The following is a 20,612-nucleotide window of genomic DNA, read 5'->3' on the forward strand; positions in this document are numbered from 1 at the left end:
CCGGCATGCTGCTGCTTGCCTGACCAGACTGGCCATCAGCTGCAGCAATTCACCAGATCGAGCTAACAAAGCAATATGATTGGTGTATTTGAGGTCTTAAAGGAAAATGTTCCAGGCCATGCAGTAGCTTCTGAGATGTCATGACATGAAGCTTTCTACAAAGCTGCAGATCTATGGAAGCATGGTTATACCAGCTTTCTTGTACAGCAGTGAAATGTGGGACTGAGGAAGGTTGAAGAGCAGCAGATTGATGTTTGAGTCTCATCATCTTCATCAGTTCCTCCATATTTAGTAGCAGTATAATATCAGCAATGAGGATTTTGGTAGTTGAGTCCAGCAACTGCATCCATTAGCATTGGTTCAGTTTTGGTGTCTTTCTTGCTACAGCCATATTAGAGTTGACAAACTAATTATGAAGTATATTCACCAAAGAATGTTGCTAACCGAGCAGCGATCACATGGTGTCCAAAAGCTTTGGTGACATAAAATTGCCAGTGATGGACATAGACTAAATATCCAGCCAAACTGTCTGAAGGTCCTAGCTTAGAGATCAATCTGCAAGGAGGCTATGTCCCTTTGGGATTTGTCTTTTTGAGAGTGATATACTGGTATAGCTACACTGGCAAACACGTCTAATGGAGATGCAGCTTATGCTGGCAAAAAAGTCCATCTGTTGGTATAGCTTATATCCGTTCCTCAAATGGACTAAGCCATACCTTGAGAAGGACTTCTGTCTGTGTAACAGTGTCTATTCTAAGGCTTTTGCAATGTAGCCATCACTTGGATGGGTTCTGACTTTTCCCACACACCTAACCAACAAAGCTATGCTGGCAAAACTTTTAAATGTAGACCAGGCCCTAGTCTGCTTCTCTCTGTTTTTTCTGTCTCCTCTTGTGTGAATTTGCCATATTTACATGAGTGGCATCTGAGAGATAGGCTAAAATATGGTAAGCCTGAAGAATCAGAGGAGATGGTTGTTGTGACAGTCTACTATTATGGTCACTACTTTTACAAGACTGATCAATCCTGTACAGAGTATGCCTTGTATAATTTGAAAACTCATAATCTGCTGAATATTATTATCCCATTGAAGTGTGTAGCAACACTATATGTGAAGTTATGAGATTCTACTGTATGATTTTTACTGAAATGTGTTGTAATTCAGGGTAACCAGTTTTTCAGAGACAAAGAGACACTGCCACTACCAGAGAAGTATCAACAAAGTCAAGTGGGCTATCACTTACATAGGCAGCCATTCTCCAGCATAGGGAAGGTGTGAATAAGAAATTTACATTGCATCACAGGAACATTTCAATCCTGATGTCCATGAGGGACTATGTCAGAGGTAGCCAAACTTACTGACCTGCTGAGCCACATATGGCAATCGTCAGAAGTTTGAGAGCTGAGGCGCACCTGCCATGGATTGAGGCTTCAGCACCACAGGAGGAGCCCCACTCCTGCTTCAGCGCTGAAGCCCCTAGAAACCTCCCCCTTCCTGCTGGGCAGAAGCCAGAAGCAATGTGTGAGGGGGACGTGTGGGGTCACGTGCCCTCCCCCAGATTTTTGCCAGGGTTTGCTGGCTCACTCGGTAACATGGTGACCCTGGCCCGCCCCCTGCATAGCAGCTGCTGAAGCCAGCAAACTGGGAGCTGAGGCTGTGGGGAGAGGCAGCGGCAGACAGCTGGGAGAACAGCTGCATTTGTGGCTGACTCATTCAACCTCCCTGCAGCTCCCAGCTGTTTGCTGCTGCCTCTCCATGTGGAGCTAACATCTGGGCGCTGCAGGGAGAGGCTGCTGAGGGCAAGGGGAGAGTGTGGCTGGCGGGGTATGACTCAGGGTGTGGGGGGCAAACCTTTAAATTGTGCTCCCCACTCTCAGCAGGCCCCAGTTGTCTCTGGCAGAAGCCCCTACCCCAGCACCCTGCTGTAGAGCAGAAGCCCCGAGCTCTTTCCCCCCAGTGTGGTAGGCAGGGAATGGGGGTGGGATGGAGGGCTCCAAGAGCTGCACTTTAATAGTAAACGAGCCACATGTGGCTCAGCCACCCCTGGACTACATGTTGCCTACACCCCAGTGGTGGGTAATCCTCAAAGAGGGGAGGGTGGTATAAGAGAGAAAAATACATAGCGGGCCCCATTTCACCTCTCCTCCTCCTCCTGTCTCTCTGCTAATGACAACAATAACTATCGAAGAGCTAAGGGGTAGTGGTCCCAGGCTGGAAGGAGACCCAGCATATAGCTGTTAAGAATTTCATGGTGAGACCAAATCTTTGCTTTTAAGTTCACTTTGCATGTTAAGTGAGGTATTAGCTTGGATATTACTTTTTTATTTTCTTTTGTAACCAATCCTGATTTATGCATAATCCCTTAAAATCTATCTTTCTGTAGTTAATAAACTTTACCTTATTATCTTAACCAGTGTGTGTTTGGATTGAAATCTGTGTGGAAACTCCATTTGGGATAAGGTTGGTGCATTATAATTTTCCTTTGATGAAATGATGCACCCACTATGAGCTTGTACTGTCCAGGAGGGTACTGTGCAGTACAAGATGCACATTTCTTGGGGAAAGTCTGGGACTAAGAATTTGCAGGTGTCACCCTGTATGTAATTCATGAATGACTGGTCAGAGTGCTTCTTTATTTAAATGGGTATGAATTTACATGCTGAAGGCTGTGTGTGAGTGGAACCGGAAGAGGTGGTTGTTCTCCAGCAAAGCAATATAAGAGGCATCCCAGGGTGAAATTTTTAAGGAGACACTAACAGTCCAGCGTGTACTCTGGGGAATGTCACAGTGGTAAAGGTGGAGGCAGGGCCTAGCACAGTGGCAGCTGCTGAGTTTGATTAAGAGAGGAAGTGGGAAAGGAGCCAGACAGGGAAGAGTTGGAATGTTACAGTGGGAGAAGGAGCCACAAAGATAAGAGAAAGGAGACAGGCAGAGATTGCTGCATATTACCCTGACTGGCTCTCCTGAAATGATGACTAAACACTGATTTCAGTAGAAACTGGCACATTTGCTTATCCTAAACGTATATCAGGTGTATGAATTAGGGGTTTGCACTGAGAATCTTTGTAGAAAGGAAAAACTACTCTGCTTTCTGCTTAGCAAGTCTGTCTGTCCTGCCTGTATTTTTAATTTCCCTCTTAAATCAAGGACCCATATGACTTTTTTGGCAATAGAGATTTCTGTATGTTGGTTCACAGAACTGTTGAATTGTGGGACTTGGGAGCACTTCTTTTCTACATCTATTTATTGCCATTGATAATATCTTATTGGCATGGTGACCTTCATAGATATATAGAGGGGTGTTCTGAATTTTATGTGTTTTGTTCTCCTTAACTGGCTGTCAGTTATATAAATGAAGGTCACCATGCCAATAAGATATTGTCTATAGAATTATGTGAATGTATAATAGAAGACTGATACAGACCTGAACTACTCTGACGAGTATTGTTTTAAAGTCATATTTCTGTATCTGAGTTATGTATTTTATGTTGCTACCATGTTTACTATATATAAGCAAAAATACTCCTTCAATAAGCTATTGCCTCTGTGCCCCAGATGTCATGTATCATCTGACATACATGATACGGTCCTGCCCTTTCCAGGAGAAATTTTCGAAAGCAGCTGAGAAAACCCTGAGCAAGGTATTTGACGCTCCTATAGATTTATCCCCCAATATCTACCTACTTTGAAAGTAAAGTACATCAAACATGCAAAAGAATACATTCACATAGCTTTATCAGCCAAAAGAAACAAAAGAATGGCCATACTGGGTCAGACCAATGGTCCATCTAACCCCAATATCCTGTTTTCAGACACTGGCTGGTGCCAGATGCTTCAGAGGTTATGAACAGAACAGGGCAATGATCAGGTGATCCCTCCCCAGTCATCTAGTCCCATCTTCTGGCAGTCAGAGGTTAAGGAACACCAAGAGCATGGGGTGGCATCCGTGACCATCTTGGTTAATACATAGTGATGGCCTATCCCCCAAGAACGTATCTAATTTTTTTTTTGAACCCAGTTATACTTTTGGCTGTCACAACATCCCCAAGCAATGAGTTTTTGTTGCTCTTCTCTTTACTTTTTTGAGTACTAATATCTTTTTTTGAGATGGGGTTGAGATGCACGCAGTATTCAAGGTCTGGGTGTACTGTGAATTTATATGAGGGTATTATTAACAGTAACATTACTAGACCTTGCAGTTTCTACAAATCTCTCACCAATACAACTTGGCTTGTCAACACTTATAAATTAGTGTACTGGAAAAACTGTAGCCAAACTGGTATATTAATGTGCACGATCTTTTCATCATGAACTGTAGGCTGTTTGTGCTCCTTCATTGTCTTTTATGATCTCATAACTTCACTGTAATAACAATAGGAGTTAATGTTTATAATCTTATTATTGGACTTGTGTGATACACTTGATACAAATACCTTCAAACAATATATATAGATGTGGGCACTGGATGCCTTAGTTGATTGATGAGATGTAAAGCCTATATGATTTCTCCCTTAAATCAAGTCCAGGCATGTAGTGACCAAGTAATTATCTATCTGTTATACTTTTAGGACCTCATTACCAAAATAATGAGTGCCTTCACAATATTTAATATAGTTATCCTCCTAACACCGCTCTGAGGAGGGGAAGTACTATTAAGTAGTGAGGCATAAAGAGACTAAATGACTTGCTCAGGGTCACACAGGAAGTCCTGTGGTAAAGCAGGCATACGCATTTGGCTTTCCTGAGTCCCAGGCTAGTACCTTAGTCACTAGATCAGCCTTCCACTTGGATTACGTATCTTTATGGAAGTGTACAAATTGTGCTACAGACACAGGAAAATACAGTTCAGTCTGTGAAGAGAAACCGATAAAAGGTAGTGGACAGGGATGCAACATACGAGCCAAATGATCATGGTGAAAATTGGCATACATCATGTTAGTTCCATTTTATATGAACCATCTTCATCTGTACATCTGCCAGACCACTGATGATACTGTATTGCCAACTCTTGGTTACTTTTATGAGTATTGCAATATTAAGCTCTCTGTGTGGGTGTATGGGCTAAAGCTGCTCATGATGCTAGGAACAGCAGGACTTCACTTGTGAATTTTTGGCCTTAACTGAAAATGGCAACATGTCCCATTTCTTTTCAGTGGGGCTGATTTCCGTTTCCCATTCTAGCGTTTGGAAACTCCGTGACCAGGAGTTATTACTAAGGGAAGGATGTTGGACTAGTGATTAAGGCACTGGACTGGGACCTCCGGAGATTTGATTTAATTTCTCAGCTCTGTCAGACTTCCTGCATAACCCTGGGCAAGTCGCTTAATCTCTCTGGTGCTTCGTTCACTTTTATGATGATCCTTTCATACCCCGCAAGGATACAGTGAAGACACATTCATCAGTGTTTGAGATGCTCACAACAAAGAGAGAAGCCAATCAGTATTAATGATGTGCAAAATGTCCCAACAGTACAAAAAAGCAGTCAAAATTCATCTAGTTTCAGGTTCCATTATAATCTTCCTATTCAATCCAGGTTACTCAAAATGTTCAGTAAAGGTTTTGTGAACTTTTGTATGGCCCATAGTTGATGTATAACTTTGTTGAAGCCCTGTTAAAGGACTGATTTGGGTTTTGCTTTGCTTTTTTTCTTTGGGGTTCTTTGAAAAAATGAACCAAAACACAACTCCAACTTAATTCTTATTACTCCTGGGGAAATTCTGCACCACTGCTCAGGTGCAGCATTCATATTCCCAGCAGATTTCTTTGCTTCCCTGCAGAAAAATGACTTTCTGACGGAGAAGCAAAGGGAAGCCATGAGCGGTCATGCGACCCTCCCCACCAGTATGTTTCCGGTGCCCAAGGCAGCAGGCAGAGAGGTAAATCACTGTGGGGTAGAGGACGGGATTGGGGAAGACCCAGCTGGTGGCTCCTACCCTGCGCCGGCTCAGCTGCTAATCCCAGCTGGGCTGGTTAGGACGGGGCTTCCTCTTCCCCTGCATGGCATCCAGGGCCGGGTCAGACCCACCTCCAGATTTCTCCCCGGCTGTAGGAAACTGCAAACTTCCCTCATCCCTGTGCTTCCTGCCATTTCTCTTCAGCCACAGGGGAAGGGATCACTATACAGGGAGCTGCTCCCCCATTCACCCAACTCCCGTGCTTCCAGACCCCCTCATACTCAAATCCTCCCGCCGAGCCCCCCACCCCCTGCACCTGGGCCACCCCGACAAGCCACCTGAACCCAGATCCCCAGCCTACCGAGCCCCAAACAGCTGCACCTGGATCCCCACCCCACTAAGCCCCACTCGCCCAGCATCTGCACCCCCACAACCAGACCCCCCTTGCTAAACCCCAACCACCTTCACGAGGACCTCCCTACAGAGTCCCATTACCGTTGTACCCAGAACCCCCCAACAAGCCTCTGTGCATCCAGATCTCCCTCCCTGCACACCCAGATCCCCCACTGAACCACCCGCACCCAGATTGCCCCACACAGAACCCTCTCAACCCACACTAAGTTCCTCCACACTTGGGTCCTGCCTTGCTGAGCCTGCTTGCCCACACCTGGTGCACCTGGCACAGAGAGGCAGGGCTCTGGGGTGTTTCTGGAGCAGGCCCGGTCCTTGCGCTGTGTCAGGGTTGGGTGCAGCCTCACCGCTGAGTCCATGTGCCGGGGGGGTGGGGGAGAGCTGCACAGTGATCTCCCACCTCTGTGCAGCCAGTGGCCTGTGCTTCCTAATGCCATGCTGGAGCCTCCACATTTATTTGACAAATAAAATTTGCAGAATCTTGCAGATCTTTTCTATATTGTGTGTGGAATTTTTATTTTTTTTGGTGCAGAATTTTTATTTTTTTGACATAGAATGCCCTTAGAAATATCCTTATATTTTTTTTATTTACCTCCCACACTATTTCTTTCCCCCTCTGCTACTAATCTGTCTTGTCTTTCTACATTCACCTTCAATGCAGCCCTTATGCAGACATTACCCCTCCCCCCACCCTTTGCTCTTGTGTTGCCCTCCCCTGCTGTGCCTCTCTGCTGAGTTCAGTGTGCTGGCAGTCAAGTGAAATATATGAAAATTTGGAGCTCTGAAGTGCTGTCTCAGCACTCCAGGGATTAAGATTTTTAGTAAATTTCACTTTGCTGCTTGGAGAGGACAGGTAGTAAGCTCCCAAATCCATGGGATTTATGGAAAGTCTGTGGCCACTAAATGTATTTATTGTCTCTTTCCTTGAGATTGCTGTGCTCTTGACATTTCGGGGCTGAGAACTGCTATAGAGTCAGCAAATATTCTTTTTTAAAATTGTTGTTGCAATAGGTTAGAATTACTTGGATCTGGCAGTGTACTGCCATCTGTTTTGTTTTAGTCCTACTTCAGTATTTTCAACACACAAATCTGGAGTCCCCAGATTTCTTTAACCCCTCTCAATCTGATTTTAGGCCTGGGTATGGTGGAGACTGTGCAAGCATAGGCACGGACTCCATGGGTGCACTGGAGCACCCACAGGGAAAAAACGGTGGGTGCTGAGCACCCACCAGCAGCCCCTCTATCAGCCCCCCCCCATTGCTTCCCGCCTGCCACGATCAGCGAGAGTGCGGTGCGGTCAGGGGAGGGGGATGGGGGTGCGAAGAGGCAGGGTGGTAGGGTTACCATACGTCCGGATTTTCCCGGACATGTCCGGCTTTTGGGGGCTCAAATCCCCGTCCGGGGGGAAATCCCCAAAAGCCGGGCATGTCCGGGAAAATCGGGAGGTCAGCCGGGCCGGCGGGGAGCCGGGTCGGCCGGGCCGGCGGGGAGCCGGGTCGGCGGGGAGCCGGTGGGGAGCCGGGCCCGCGGGGAGCCGGGCCCGCGGGGCTGGGAGCCGGGGGGTGCGCTGGGCCGCCGGGGGCCGGCAGTGCTGGGTGGGCCGGGGGTGGTCGGCCGGGGCCGGCACCCCAGGTCCCGAGCCGACCCAGGCTGGAAACGCCGGGGGGCCAGCCTGGGCCGCGCCTCCTCCCCCCACACCCCCCTTACCTGCTTCAGGCTTCCCGCGAATCAAATATTCGCGGGAAGCAGGGGAGGGGGCGGAGACTTTGGGGAGGGGGCGGGGTTGGGCGGGGGTGTAGGCGGGGCTGGGGGCGGGGCCGTGGGCCGTGGAGTGTCCTCCATTTGGAGGCACAAAATATGGTAACCCTACGGGGTGGGGACTTGGGCGAAGAAGTAGAGGTGGGCGGGGCCAGGAGTCGAGCATCCCCTGGTACATTGGAAAGTTGGCGCCTATGTGCGCAAGTTTTGTTAGCTGAGTAATTGCTTCTAACACTGGCCAACAATCAAGTGTTGACCATAGCAGAAAGGCTGACGTTATGTTTGATCCCGAGGGGAGAACCAACTTAAAAGGTCTTTTGTGTGCAGTATTTCAGGGCTCTATTCTGCCATCCTTCCTGCTCAATTTCATTTATTTTAATTTAAATTTGTTTTTTGGATCCATAAAGTACCTATCACTTATTCTAGGTGCTGTGCAATACAGTAAACAAAACTAAGAATAATTCCAAGCTGCCGTTAAACACCTCTTCCACACATCAGCCATCTACTCTGAGGCTGTTCCAGCTTGATCACTTCTGCTAATTGCGACACTGGCAATATAACATGGTGTATTCTAGGGGGAATTCTGCACACAATATTTTAAAATCTTCATATTTTATTTGTCAAAATAACACTATATATAATCATGCCAGTTTCAATTATTTTAGTAATTTATTTCAAAATACCCATCAGCAAGTATGTCTGTAAAAATACAGACACCAAAAAAAAAATTCCCTCAGGAATAGAGAGTTAAAGAAATCCCTATGACAACACATTTCCGGTTCTCTGACCCCCTTCTTCCCCAGAGCCCAGGGATCCAGAGGGAGAAACAGCCTGATGCTGGGTCCCGTGGGGGCTTGGATGGAGTTTCTTGAATGCCACCTCCTTCCTTCAGGGCATGCTGAGAACTGCCGCTGCCAGGAACCTTCTAGCTCCCTACCCTTGCTCCCTACAGTGTTGTCTATTTGGGAGATGGACTCTGCCGGGTCCAGCGGCCCACAGTGGCAGCCAGCAGCTCTGCAGTCCTTTTCGGGCGTGGGGTGGGGTGGAGGATTAAGGAAATTCTGCACACACAAACAAATTCTGCATTGTGCAGTGGTGCAGAGTTTCCTCAGGAGTAATGGTGATAAGAGGTGGTCTCCTAGAGCAGTGGTCTCCAAAGTGGGGTGCGCAAGAGGATCCTTGGGGGTGCGCGGCAGGAGGAGCGCTTTTTTTTTTCTTCGTCAGGCAGGAGTCCGAGCAGCTTTTTTTTTTGCTTCAGCAAAAATGGTAGAGCCGGCGCGACAAGGGGTGCGTGCTCAAAATTTTTTTACTGATAGGGATGCGCGATCAAAAAAGTTTGGAGACCACTGTCCTAGAGAACAAGGTCCCAAGTCATGTAGAACTTTATTGATCCAAACCTACACTTTTTAACTTCCAAGTGGTGTTCAGTAGACAACCAGTATAAGTCAATGTATATGTGAAACTGGTAGGGGTACTAACACTGCAACTTAAATTGCCTCAACTTAACTATGTTGGTGATGCAGCTGTTCAACTTTCCTGCTGCCTGGATGAGACTGGGGTTGGATTAGAGTCAGCTGGCTGAATCTCTTTCTTGATCTGATCAAAGGTGATGCTGGTTGTCTGATGGGGAATAACCCAAGGAGATGGCTGTGGCTATAGCTATCCCTGACCAGGAGGGAATGCCTATTTCTCCTTCACTGCCTATTGAAGTTTGCAATCTAGGAATCCTAGTAGTTCCTTTGCCACATCTTGATAATCTGGTGGCTGAGAATGCTTTTTTCAAATGTTGCGTGACAAGGAGGTTGCAACCTTTTTTGCTTATATGCTTTTTTTCCTCTGTATTTCAATGCACTGGGGCTACCTGTGAAGATCCTTCATCCTTCAAACTTCAGCTAGTGCAGAATTTTCTGTCTGCTTACAGGTGTTTCATAGATGGAATATATTCGTTTTTCTTCCCAGACTCCCGTTTTTTTTTCTGGGGTGCAATTAAAGATATTTTTAAAATCTGTAGAAGTCATTAGAAGCTTGGGCTCTGTGTACCTCAGACCACTTTTTTTTTGTACTCTAGCCACTCATTTGGGACATGGTAGGGAAGAGAACATTCTCCGTGCAGAAACTCCTATTCTGGAATTCTTTCTCCTCTGTTGGAGACAGCCTAAAATAGTTGACTTCCATTGCATGTTGCAAAGCCCATTTCCTGTGCAGGGAGCTTTGAGGGGTGGGAATGTGTCTGTGGTTTTGCATGGCTGGGAATGTTAGTTACATTGATTCAACTGATGTATAGATTTTTTTTTTGAAGTAATTTTTATGTATGTGCCTTAAGGCCACAGGAGGCACATTTTTGTACATTGAAGTAATATAGCAGTGTAAATGAATATTCTCAAATGTCTTTGATTAACTGATTATCGAATAGTGTAGTATTTTAGAAAATTTCAAATCCCAATTGGAATCCCTAAAATGAGATATACTTTGCAGGACTGTATAACCCACTAACCCACAGCAATGTTAGACTCTAATTAATCCCACTTTTGTATACTGTTAATTTAAAGCATTACAAAAAATCCATTAACCAGACAGATGAGACAGGAACTTGCAACAGTCTTGTATTATTTCTCCTTTGAGCCAGGGTATTACATATCTGTTGGGTGGGCCTGATTGAGACAGATCTATATTAGAAATGTTTCAAGTAGCTCTGCATTAATGATGGGCAAATCTGTCCTTTTATTTGAGGGCCTGTCAAACTGATCAAATAAGGAGACCTACATGTATTTGTTTATTGATAGAGGCAAGTTGTTATCCCTTCCAAAACTGGGGTATTCTATACTAACTCCCACCAGTTAGAATTCAGACTTTTGTCACACTATCTGCATCAGGTTGCCTTGAATAAAGATTAGATGAGTGGTTTGATGTTCTTCCTAAACTTTCAGACTTGTATGCCAGTTCAACAGAAGGTTGGGCAATTAAAATTACTCAAATCTCCCATTTCATTCCTACATCATGAGACTAAACCTTTTTTAAAGCATGAAGCAGGCAAATCACTGTGCTGTCATCTTTAGTCAGGGCTGGCCCACAACATTTTGGCACCTGAGGCGGGGAGCTCAAATGACGCCCCCATGCCCGCTCGCTTGGGCCAAAACTTTGAAAGGTCTCAATTCTGTCTTCTTCCTGTTCTACTCTTCTCATGGTCCTGCTCTGCTACCTACCCCAATAAAGGAGAACTAACAACTTAAAATGCCTTGTTCAAAAAATTTTAAGTAACACTTAACTTTCAAACGCATGAACAGCAAATGTAACTTTTCTTGTCTGCATCGTAAACACTGGCATTTTTATCTGTTTGAATAATCAAAGTGGTGCTTTCCGTGCCTTCTTGGTTGCAAAGATTTGAACTGCTTCCTGCTGAAGGTCCACACTCTGGGCCAGCTCATGCTCCATTGAGATGGTTGCAAGGCCGACCAGCCTCTCCTGTGTCATTGTGGAGTGTAGATGTGTTTTTATTAACTTCAGCTTGGAGAAGTTGCGTTCTCCATTGGCAACTGTTACAGGAAGTGTTAGAAGTATGTGCAGAGCAACAAAAGCATTTGGAAAGAGGGTGGTCATCTTATTTGTGCACATATATACAGCCTTTGGAGTTGATCCTGCTGAAATGTATCTTGAAAGGGCTTTCAGTTCATCACCTAAATCACTTGCATCAAGATCGCGCATGTGTCAGCACTGTCTCTAGTACCCTACATTGCTGGTGTAGGTTTTCTTCAGGTATAATGAGGAGTTTTGGAATATCATACAACATCCCAGATATACTGCTGTATTCCTTGAGCTGCATGAAACGTTCTTCAACTGACTGTATTGCACAATCTAGCACCTGGTTAAAGAATTCAACTTTGAATTGTTGTTTGGGATCTCTTATGGGATTATCCCGTGCCTCGTAATCAAAATGTCGTCTTCGGTGACTCTTGTATTCTTGAATGGGTGGGAAAATAGCTTCAGTGTGAAGTTCCTATGCCAACTTCTGTGCACTCTTCAGAACATTTTGAAATCCCTCATCTGACCAGTAAGACTGTAGGTATGACTTTGTTTTGTCCAGTTGTTCCATTGCTCCAGATATATCAAGGTCAACACCTTGGAGTCTCTTGCTTACAACATTTATTTCGAACAATATGTCATGCCACAACACTAAGCCACACAGAAATTTGAAGTTATGTATGTCTCTGGTGAGTCCATTTCCCTCTGGCACTGTTTTCCCACAAACAGTTCCTGTCATAGCATTATCCTCCATAATGGCAACTATGGAATGCTCTATCTTCCCAATTTGGTGTTTGATAGGCTTTATCGCCTCCACTTGACTTTCCCATCGTGTGGCACTCAGTGGTTTCAGTGTCAGAGAGAATGTTCCCAGATTGCTTCAAAATTTGCCATCAATGAGTTGATGCAGAGAAAAATACATAGATGCTTTGAATTACATTAAAAAATTCAGCAGCCTCACTAGAAGCTGATGCTGCATCACTGACCACCAAGTTCTGACAAAAAAAGCTCGAGGGTTTAACTCTTGGATCCGTGTCTGCACTCCTCTGTTCTTTCCTCTCATGTTGGCACCATTATTGTAGCCCTGACCTCTCCTATCAGCTATCGCAATTCCCGTATCTTCCAGTTTAAGAAGCACATTTGTCATACCAGCTCCTGTAGTATCATCAATGTCAATAAATTCTAGAAAATATTTGGACAGTCACCATTGCAGGACATTTTAACTAGGTTCTGTTGTTGTTAGAAAACGCACCATTAAAGTTATTTTGTTCCGTATGGCTGATGTCAGGTGTGCAGTCCAGATTAACGGAGTAATATCTTGCTGACTTCAGATCTGCCACAATCTTCTGTTTGACTTTTGCTGCCAGTAACTGTGTGATTTTATTTTGAATTGTTTTTCCAAGGTAGTAGTAGTGTGTACATTTCTTGGGTGGTGACTCTTCTTAGATGCTCCTGGAGTACAGCATCAAACTCAGCCATCAGCTCCACAATTTTAAGGAAGTTTCCATTGTTTGGCACATACAGCTGATCTGAAGTGCCATGTAGTGCTAGGTTTTGGGTAGCAAGCATTCTCACAATGGCAGTGAGCCTTTTCAGAACATTTTGCCAGTAAATAGACTCTGATGCAATCTTCTCTTGATGCTGATCATCTCTGGTGGCCTTTAACCTTAGTCTCATCTCAAGCTCTTTCCACCTATGGAATGCTCTCTGGTGATTTGCTGCCTTCTCATGGCATGCCAGGTTTCTAGACAGATTTTTCCAGTCCTTTGTTCCTGTAGAACCAATGTGACTGGAACATTAGACTGGAAGAATTTGCAAGAAAAACACTATGCAGCATTCTGGATTTTTGAGTACATAAGCCATGGCCTCTCTACTTTGTCACCATTGGGGATTTCACCCCAATAATGTGTTGGATGGAAACTTCTATTTTGATTGTCTTTGGGGACTATGAAGTTTTTCACTTGCTGTGGCCCATGCAGTACAAGGAAGTCCCTCAGGCTACTGCTCAAGTGGGTCCACAGTCCTGGATCATCTAGACTTAAGGAACTAAACTCAGCAGCAGCTGTTTCTCGTGCCTCTACCACACTCTTCTCTGATCTACACTTTTCTTCAGGAATGTGCATGGTTACATCCATTTGAGATGGAGATATGGATGCTGCAGTAGCTGCTAGGTCACCTGCACTCTGACTAACTGGAAGATCAGGCATCTCCTTAGCACTCACATCCTCACTGGGGCCAGAAGGCACCATGAACATTTGCATCTATGTATCTCAGGAGAGCTCCTTCCTGCTTAGATAGAAAAGCTTCCTTTGCTTTCTTTCTTTTTCTGAATGCTGCCTCAGAGGGGTGTTTTCTTCTTTCACTCATGACTGCTGTTCTGTGCCAGCTATAGTGGCTCTCAACACTCAGTTGAAGGGGACAAATAAACAGGCTGGTGGCTGGGCCTGAGAGAGGGAAGATATGAGCGTCTTAAGGGCCTAACTGGCTCCTACTACTTCAGTTGACTGCCTGTTCTCCTCAAGTGGGTTCAGGGAAGCAGCAGGAAACAGGAAGCTCCCTGAGAAGCTGGTGTTAATCAGTCCAGGCTCCTGGGGGTGCTAGAGAGGTTCCTCCTCCTTTCTCTCCCAGCAGGTCCTGCTGCTTTCTGTTATTCCCTCTCACCTTTTCTCCTGTCTGCCTGTTATGTCTCTTGTGCCCTCCTTCCTCCAGCACAGAACTCCACCATCTGTATGCATCTAGAGCAGAGAGAATACATGTGCACCAGCAGCAGACACAATTTTCTACACTCTGCCCCCCCCCCCCCCCCGCCACAGTCTGGCACCTGAGGTGGCTGCCTCAGTTCGCCTCATGGTAAGGCCAGCCCTGTTGTTTCATAATCAACAGACTAACATGACGAAGCAACCATTTCTTCCCACCAAAAACTGAACTGACATACTAAATAAAATAATGTATGGAAAAACTGGATTTTCTTAAGGTGGGGGAAAAAATGAAATGAATATGCTACCAAACTAGAACTTGCTTTATTTAAACAAATCAAAACCATCAATTTTGTTTGTGGTGCGCAGAACAATAGAAGAAGTGAAGTACAGAGTAATACCTTCGGATATTGCAGTAATAATCAAATTCACTAGATCAGTAGAAGAAACAATTGGCCAAAAGAGACTGCTAGCACATTTTTGTTTCTATTGTTTCATAGCATTTTGAGAAGAATAAGGTTAGGATTTGCATTTATGGACACATTTTCCTCCAGCTCAGTGGAGGGGGCAGGTGGATCAGAAATCAGAATCCCCATGCCATTTCCCCATGCCCCCCCCCCCCCCCCGGCCTTCCCCAACGTGAGGGAAAACAAGGGCTGAGGATTCAATCAATGCTGCTCTGTGGCTATGGAGTAGCTCCATTCCCTAAGTGTGGGGAAGAGGGGAGATGGAAAGTGAGGGAGGGGAAAGATTATTCTGTCCTCAATTTGCCTGACTATTTGCAGTTGGTGTGGAAGGTGAGAAAAGAAGGATTTGCTCCACTATCACTGCACTTTGTGTATATCTTCCCTGTAGGCCCATCTTTTTGTTTGCGCAGATTGAGCTTCACTAACTTCTATCAATAGTGTTTTTTCCAAACATTAGCTTTTTCTGATGAGTAATTGATATTTTTATTTTTCTGTATATTTATATGGCTAAGCTCTGCCCACTGAAACCAGAGGAAATCAGGCATATGTTTGACAAAGAATTCACCTCTTGGTCTCCCATAGTAGGTTACTAATCATAAAATAATATGCTGGGGAAACTTATACCTATAAGGCCAAATTTTCAAAAGCAGTATCTATTCTTATGTGCTCAAATTTGCTTCATGTTCTTGTGAGAGTAGTCTTTGCTTGCCGAGAATGTGGATTTGTAGATGCAAATTGTGTAGTCACATAAGTGCCCAAAATCAAGCATTCAAATATCTGTAGGAGCAGTAACTTGGGGGTACAAATTTGGATGCACAAATCTGGGTAGCTTGAAGGCATTTTGAAAATTTGGCTCAAATATGTATCCTAAATGTCTCCATAATTTTCTCTTTCCCAAGAGATGTGTATGTGAACTTTCCCTTCCCTCCCCGCATTTCATTTTTTCAGTAACTGAAAGAAATCCAAGTTCTCATAGCTTTAAAATGGACTGAGTCCAGGGGGATCAGTGCTCTCTTCTCATTATTAATCTAAAGGGCTACATACTTTACAACATGTAACTCTGCTGTTAAGAGGAAAGAGGGGGCGGGGGTGCCCACTTTAGAAAAAGAGGCCCTTTCCTGCTGAGATGCCTGTGATGCTAAGCATCTCTTTAACAATGATTTCATGGTGAATTGGGAGTGGGATAGTGTAAAGTCAGGCAAGCCCACACTGTTCTCACGGACCAAGTGACTAAATGTGGGAGGAAAAAGAGGAGGCTGGCTGCATCCCCAGTTATGATCTGGCTCTGTAGTAGAATCAGTCTGCTAAACTCATTGCATTTTTATGCAATTTAGTCTGAGAGAAAGGAGAAGATCACTGAACCCTGACCCAACTGTGAGATTGGAATAATAACTAGAGAGACTTAAAGCTACCAACATTTGAGTCACACAGCATTTAAATTAAAATAAATATTTAGTGTGTGTTTTTTCTTTAGGATCATCTCATGCAAGATTTATTAAATGCCAGTGTTTAACTCAAGTGCAAATGTAGCTTTAATTAGAAAGGATATTTTTACTTAATGCTGCATAACATCATTAAATGGTGTTTGTAACTGAGAGTTATGAGCAGCTATGTCTAATGATCTGGATCAGACATTCCCAAACTGTGATCCATGGATCACTTGTGGTCTGTGGTATGTTGGCTGGCCACATAGTGGTGGCTATCATTCTTGTTTCCAGCCAATAAATTACATTAAAAGAAGCTAAAACACCATTACTTTTCTAATGTTACTCTTCCAAGTAAGCCAGTGCTATATTTGTCAGCGATATTATGTATTTGTGAATGGGAGCAGGGAGTGATCCAACCATCCTATTCCAGAGTTTAAAAATATCCAACCTAAATCTCCTTTGCTGCAGATTAAGCCCATTACTTCTTGTCCTACCTTCAGTGGACATGGAGAACAATTGATCATCAGCCTCTTTATAACAGCCTTTCACATATTGGAAGACTTTCAGGTTTCCCTATCAGTCTTCTTTTCTCTAGACTAAACATGCCCAGTTGTTTAAAACCTTTTATCATTTTTGTTGCTCTCCTTGGACTCTTTCCAATTTGTCCACATCTTTCCTAAAGTGTGGTGCCCAGAATTGGACACCATTCTCCAGCTGGAGTCCCCCCAGTGCTGAACAGAGCCGGACCATTACCTCCCACGTCTTACATACAACACTCCTACTAATACACTCCAGAATCTTATTAGCCTTTTTTAGAGTTGCAGCACATTGACAATTCATATCCCATTTGTTGTGCCCTATAACTCCCAGATCCTTTTCAGCAGTACTACCACCTAGACAGTTATTCCCCACTTTGTAGTTGTGCATTTTATTTTTCTTTAAGTGAAGTACTTTGCACTTGTCTTCACTGAATTTCATCTTGTTGACTTCAGACCAAGCCTCCAATTCATCAAGATCATTTTGAATTCTAATCCTGCCCTTCAAAGTGCTTGAAACTCCTCTCAACTTGGTGTCCTCTGCAAACTTTATAAACACACTTTCTACTCTATTATCCAAGTATTAATGAAAATATTGAATAGTATTGGACTCAGGACTGACCCCTGCACAATCCCACTAGATACACCCTCCCAATTTGACAGCAAACCATTGATAACTTATATTTTGAGTATGATCTTTCATCCAGTTGTGCACTCACTTAATAGTAAGTTCATATAGACCACATTTCCCCAGTTTGCTTATGAAAATGTGATGTGGAACTGCATCAGAAGCCTTACTAAAACCAAGGTACATCATGTCTACTGCTTCCCCTTTATCCACTAGATCACTAATTCTATCAAAGAAGGAAATTAAGTTGGTTTGGCATGATTTTTTTTCTTGATAAATCTATGCTGGCTATTCCTCATAACCCTGTTGTTTTCCAGATGCTTGCAGATAGTTTAATAAATTGCTCCAGTATCTTTCCAAAGGTATGCAAGTTAGGCTGACTGGTCTATAATTCCCCAGGTCCTCTTTTTTCCCCTTTTTAGAGATAGGTACTATGTTTGCCCTTCTCCAGTCTTCTGGGACCTCTCCTGTCCTCCAGAAGTTCTCAAAGATAATTGCTAACAGCTCAGAGATTGCTTTGACTGGTTCCTTAAGTACCCTAGGATGAATTTCATCAGGCACTGCTGACTCGAATATCTCTAATTTATCTGAATAGTCTTTAACCTGTTCTTTTCCTATTTTGCCTAGTGTTTCTTCCCGCTGGTTGTTAATATTGTGTTGAGTATCTGGTTCTACTTTTTAGTGTAGACAAGCAAAATAGGAATTAAGCATCTCAGCTTTCTTGATGTCATTAATTATTAGCTCTCCTTCCTTACTAAGTAGAGGACCTACACTCGGAGCAAGAGAAAGACAAAGGAAAGTGTATTTAAAGAACATCTTCTTCGTACTGCCTTTTGTCTCTTGCAAGGTGTAACTCGTTTTGTGCCTTCGCCTTTCTGATTTTGTCCCTACATACATGTGCTGTTTTGTTCTCCTCCTTATCCATTTGACAATGTTTTTACTTTTTGTAGCATTCCCTTTTGTTTTTCACGTTATTAAAGAGTTCCCAATGGAGCCATATTGGCCTCTTACTATTCTTCCTCTTTCCTTTGTATCAGAATAGTTGGCAGTTATGCCTTTAATATTGTCTCCTTGAGGAACTGCTAGCTCCCCTGAACTCCTTTTCCCCTTGGGTTTTCTTCCAATGGGACCTTACCTACCAGTTCTGTTTGTTAAAGCCTTTTTTCGAAGTCCATTATCCTTATTCTGCTGCTCTCACTCCTTCCTTTCCTTAGAATCATGAAATCTATCATTGCATGACTGCTATCACCCAAATTGCCTGGAGTGTGAAAGGTTAACTCGCTTCTGTTAGCTGAGAAGAATGAAGACTCTTTCAAATTGTGAAGATGCTTATTTTTATTCTGATCTACAAGGATGTTTTATGAAACAAATGTATTTTCTAGGATAACAGCTGGTTTCAGCCTTCAGGTTCTGTCTAAGTGTTTTCACTCTCATCTGCTTACAAGCAGCTGGAAGGGTGTGTAACCTGGGTGCTTATTTAAGATGCTGATGTGCCTTCTATGGAGCACACAGAACTGGCTTCACTGAAAGGAATACATTAAGATTGTCAGTGAATCTTTTCAGTAGGTTGAGCCTGTACCAATTCCTTTTGTTGAGAAAATGCTTTATTCTGAAGGTCTCTCTGATCTTTTGTACAACAGAAAATACTGTGTTCTGTCATTACCAGAATGGCTCAGTAAATGGGGGTTTGGTGTGGGGTTTTTTTTCCTGGACTACATTAATTCCAAGTGTATGTCCTGACAAAAAGAAAAACATTTATGAATTATTTTTGTTACACTAATTTATAAATAGAGGAATCCCTTTGAGTTGCCAAAACCTTACTGGAGTCGTTGTCCCCCTTTAGTGATGTGCATAATATAATTCAGGAGCTAGCTACTGAATGCGACAATAACAGGAGAAGCAAAATTCAATTTCAAGCAACACCATAAAATATTTTCAGTAACATGAGACTTTATAAGGAAAGGTGTAACATTCAGTTGACTTATTATTTAAAGGACTATATATAATTGGGTAAGACTGTCTATTTTCTCTTAGCTGCCCACACTGAGGAGGAGAGATGCAGAAGAGGTGGGGCTGAGGTTAGAACTTCTAGGCCTAGGGTTTGACTTTGCACAGGCAAGCAAACCTGAGGTTCAACTGTGAAAAATGGACCTTTTCGGCCTTCAGTTTCCCCACTACTGTGCATTTCATCAGTTTCTGGTTATAACAAGGAGAAACTCTGTCTCTAGGATAGGTATCGCTTTTGGCACTTTCCTTCATAGTTAAATATATTTATTCAAGAAATTTCCTTTAGGAATAATTCCGAATGGAAAGAAGGCAGAGAGTGGGAAATTGTATGTCTGACACTGGTTTTAGTGAGAGCCATTCTCAAGGTGGTAAGAACAGCAACAGAGGGGAAAAAATGGTAGCATTCACCTGACGTTTTGTGGATGCACATCACATTATGTGATACTGGAGAAAAAAATGCAAATGATAACAAATGTAGTATGCAACAATGTTTTTTGTTTATAAACATGTATTAATTCCCTTTTTCACAAATGAGGCTAAAATGCATGAAAATTTAAATATGTAAAGGTATGATTATGCTTACAATTTGTTTGCAATAATTAGCATGCCTGCAGCCATTTTGCATATTTATAATTTTAAAAATATTTTCTGAATAATCCTATTGTGTGTGTGTGTGTGTGTGTGGGGGGGGGGGGGTTAAATTCATTCCTATGGATAACTGATGTGGAGCTGCCTGCTGAGCAAAGTGTTAATTCAGGATGCAAAAATCCTCAACTGTGTATCTTGAATTTTGCCAGAGGTTTAAATGTACCCTATAGAGGTTTGCTCACATGGACAATATATATTGAAGCCTCAACGACATGATCTCTCGTGTTTTGTTAGAGGTCAGTTAACCCCACACTATTGTGTGCTAGCCCTTTGAGGCAATGTTCTGTTAACTATCATCAGTGAGTTTTCAGGTGTGGATTGTGATGGTATTGACTGCTAGAGTCGAAATGCTGTGATACACACCCCTTATTTGCAATTTTATATATTCAGCCTATTTCATTAAAGTAATCACAGTGCAACAACCAATTTTTTGTCACTTCTGTTCTGGAGTAACAATGGTCCTGGAGAATATTTTTGTTCTTGCTTGCTAAGTGGGTTTACACACAGTACAATTCCTCCTTTTTGGCTGTATTCTGCCATTATATCTTCTAGACACTAGACATGGATCTGCTCAGGCTCCTCACAGCAACAGACACCTGCTGCTTTTAAATTTGTGTGTG

The 20,612-nt window shown here is 43.4% G+C and overlaps 1 long non-coding RNA gene across 5 annotated transcripts in view; it reads right to left on the bottom strand.

The window, feature by feature from the left end:
- LOC101942410 (uncharacterized) overlaps positions 1 to 20,612 on the bottom strand; it is a 94,641-nt gene that overhangs the window by 25,678 nt on the left and 48,351 nt on the right. The gene's annotated exons all lie outside the window — the stretch shown is intronic.

Source organism: Chrysemys picta, chromosome 2 (genome assembly GCF_011386835.1).
Source record: "Chrysemys picta bellii isolate R12L10 chromosome 2, ASM1138683v2, whole genome shotgun sequence".
In the NCBI taxonomy this organism is placed as follows: Eukaryota; Metazoa; Chordata; order Testudines; family Emydidae; genus Chrysemys; species Chrysemys picta.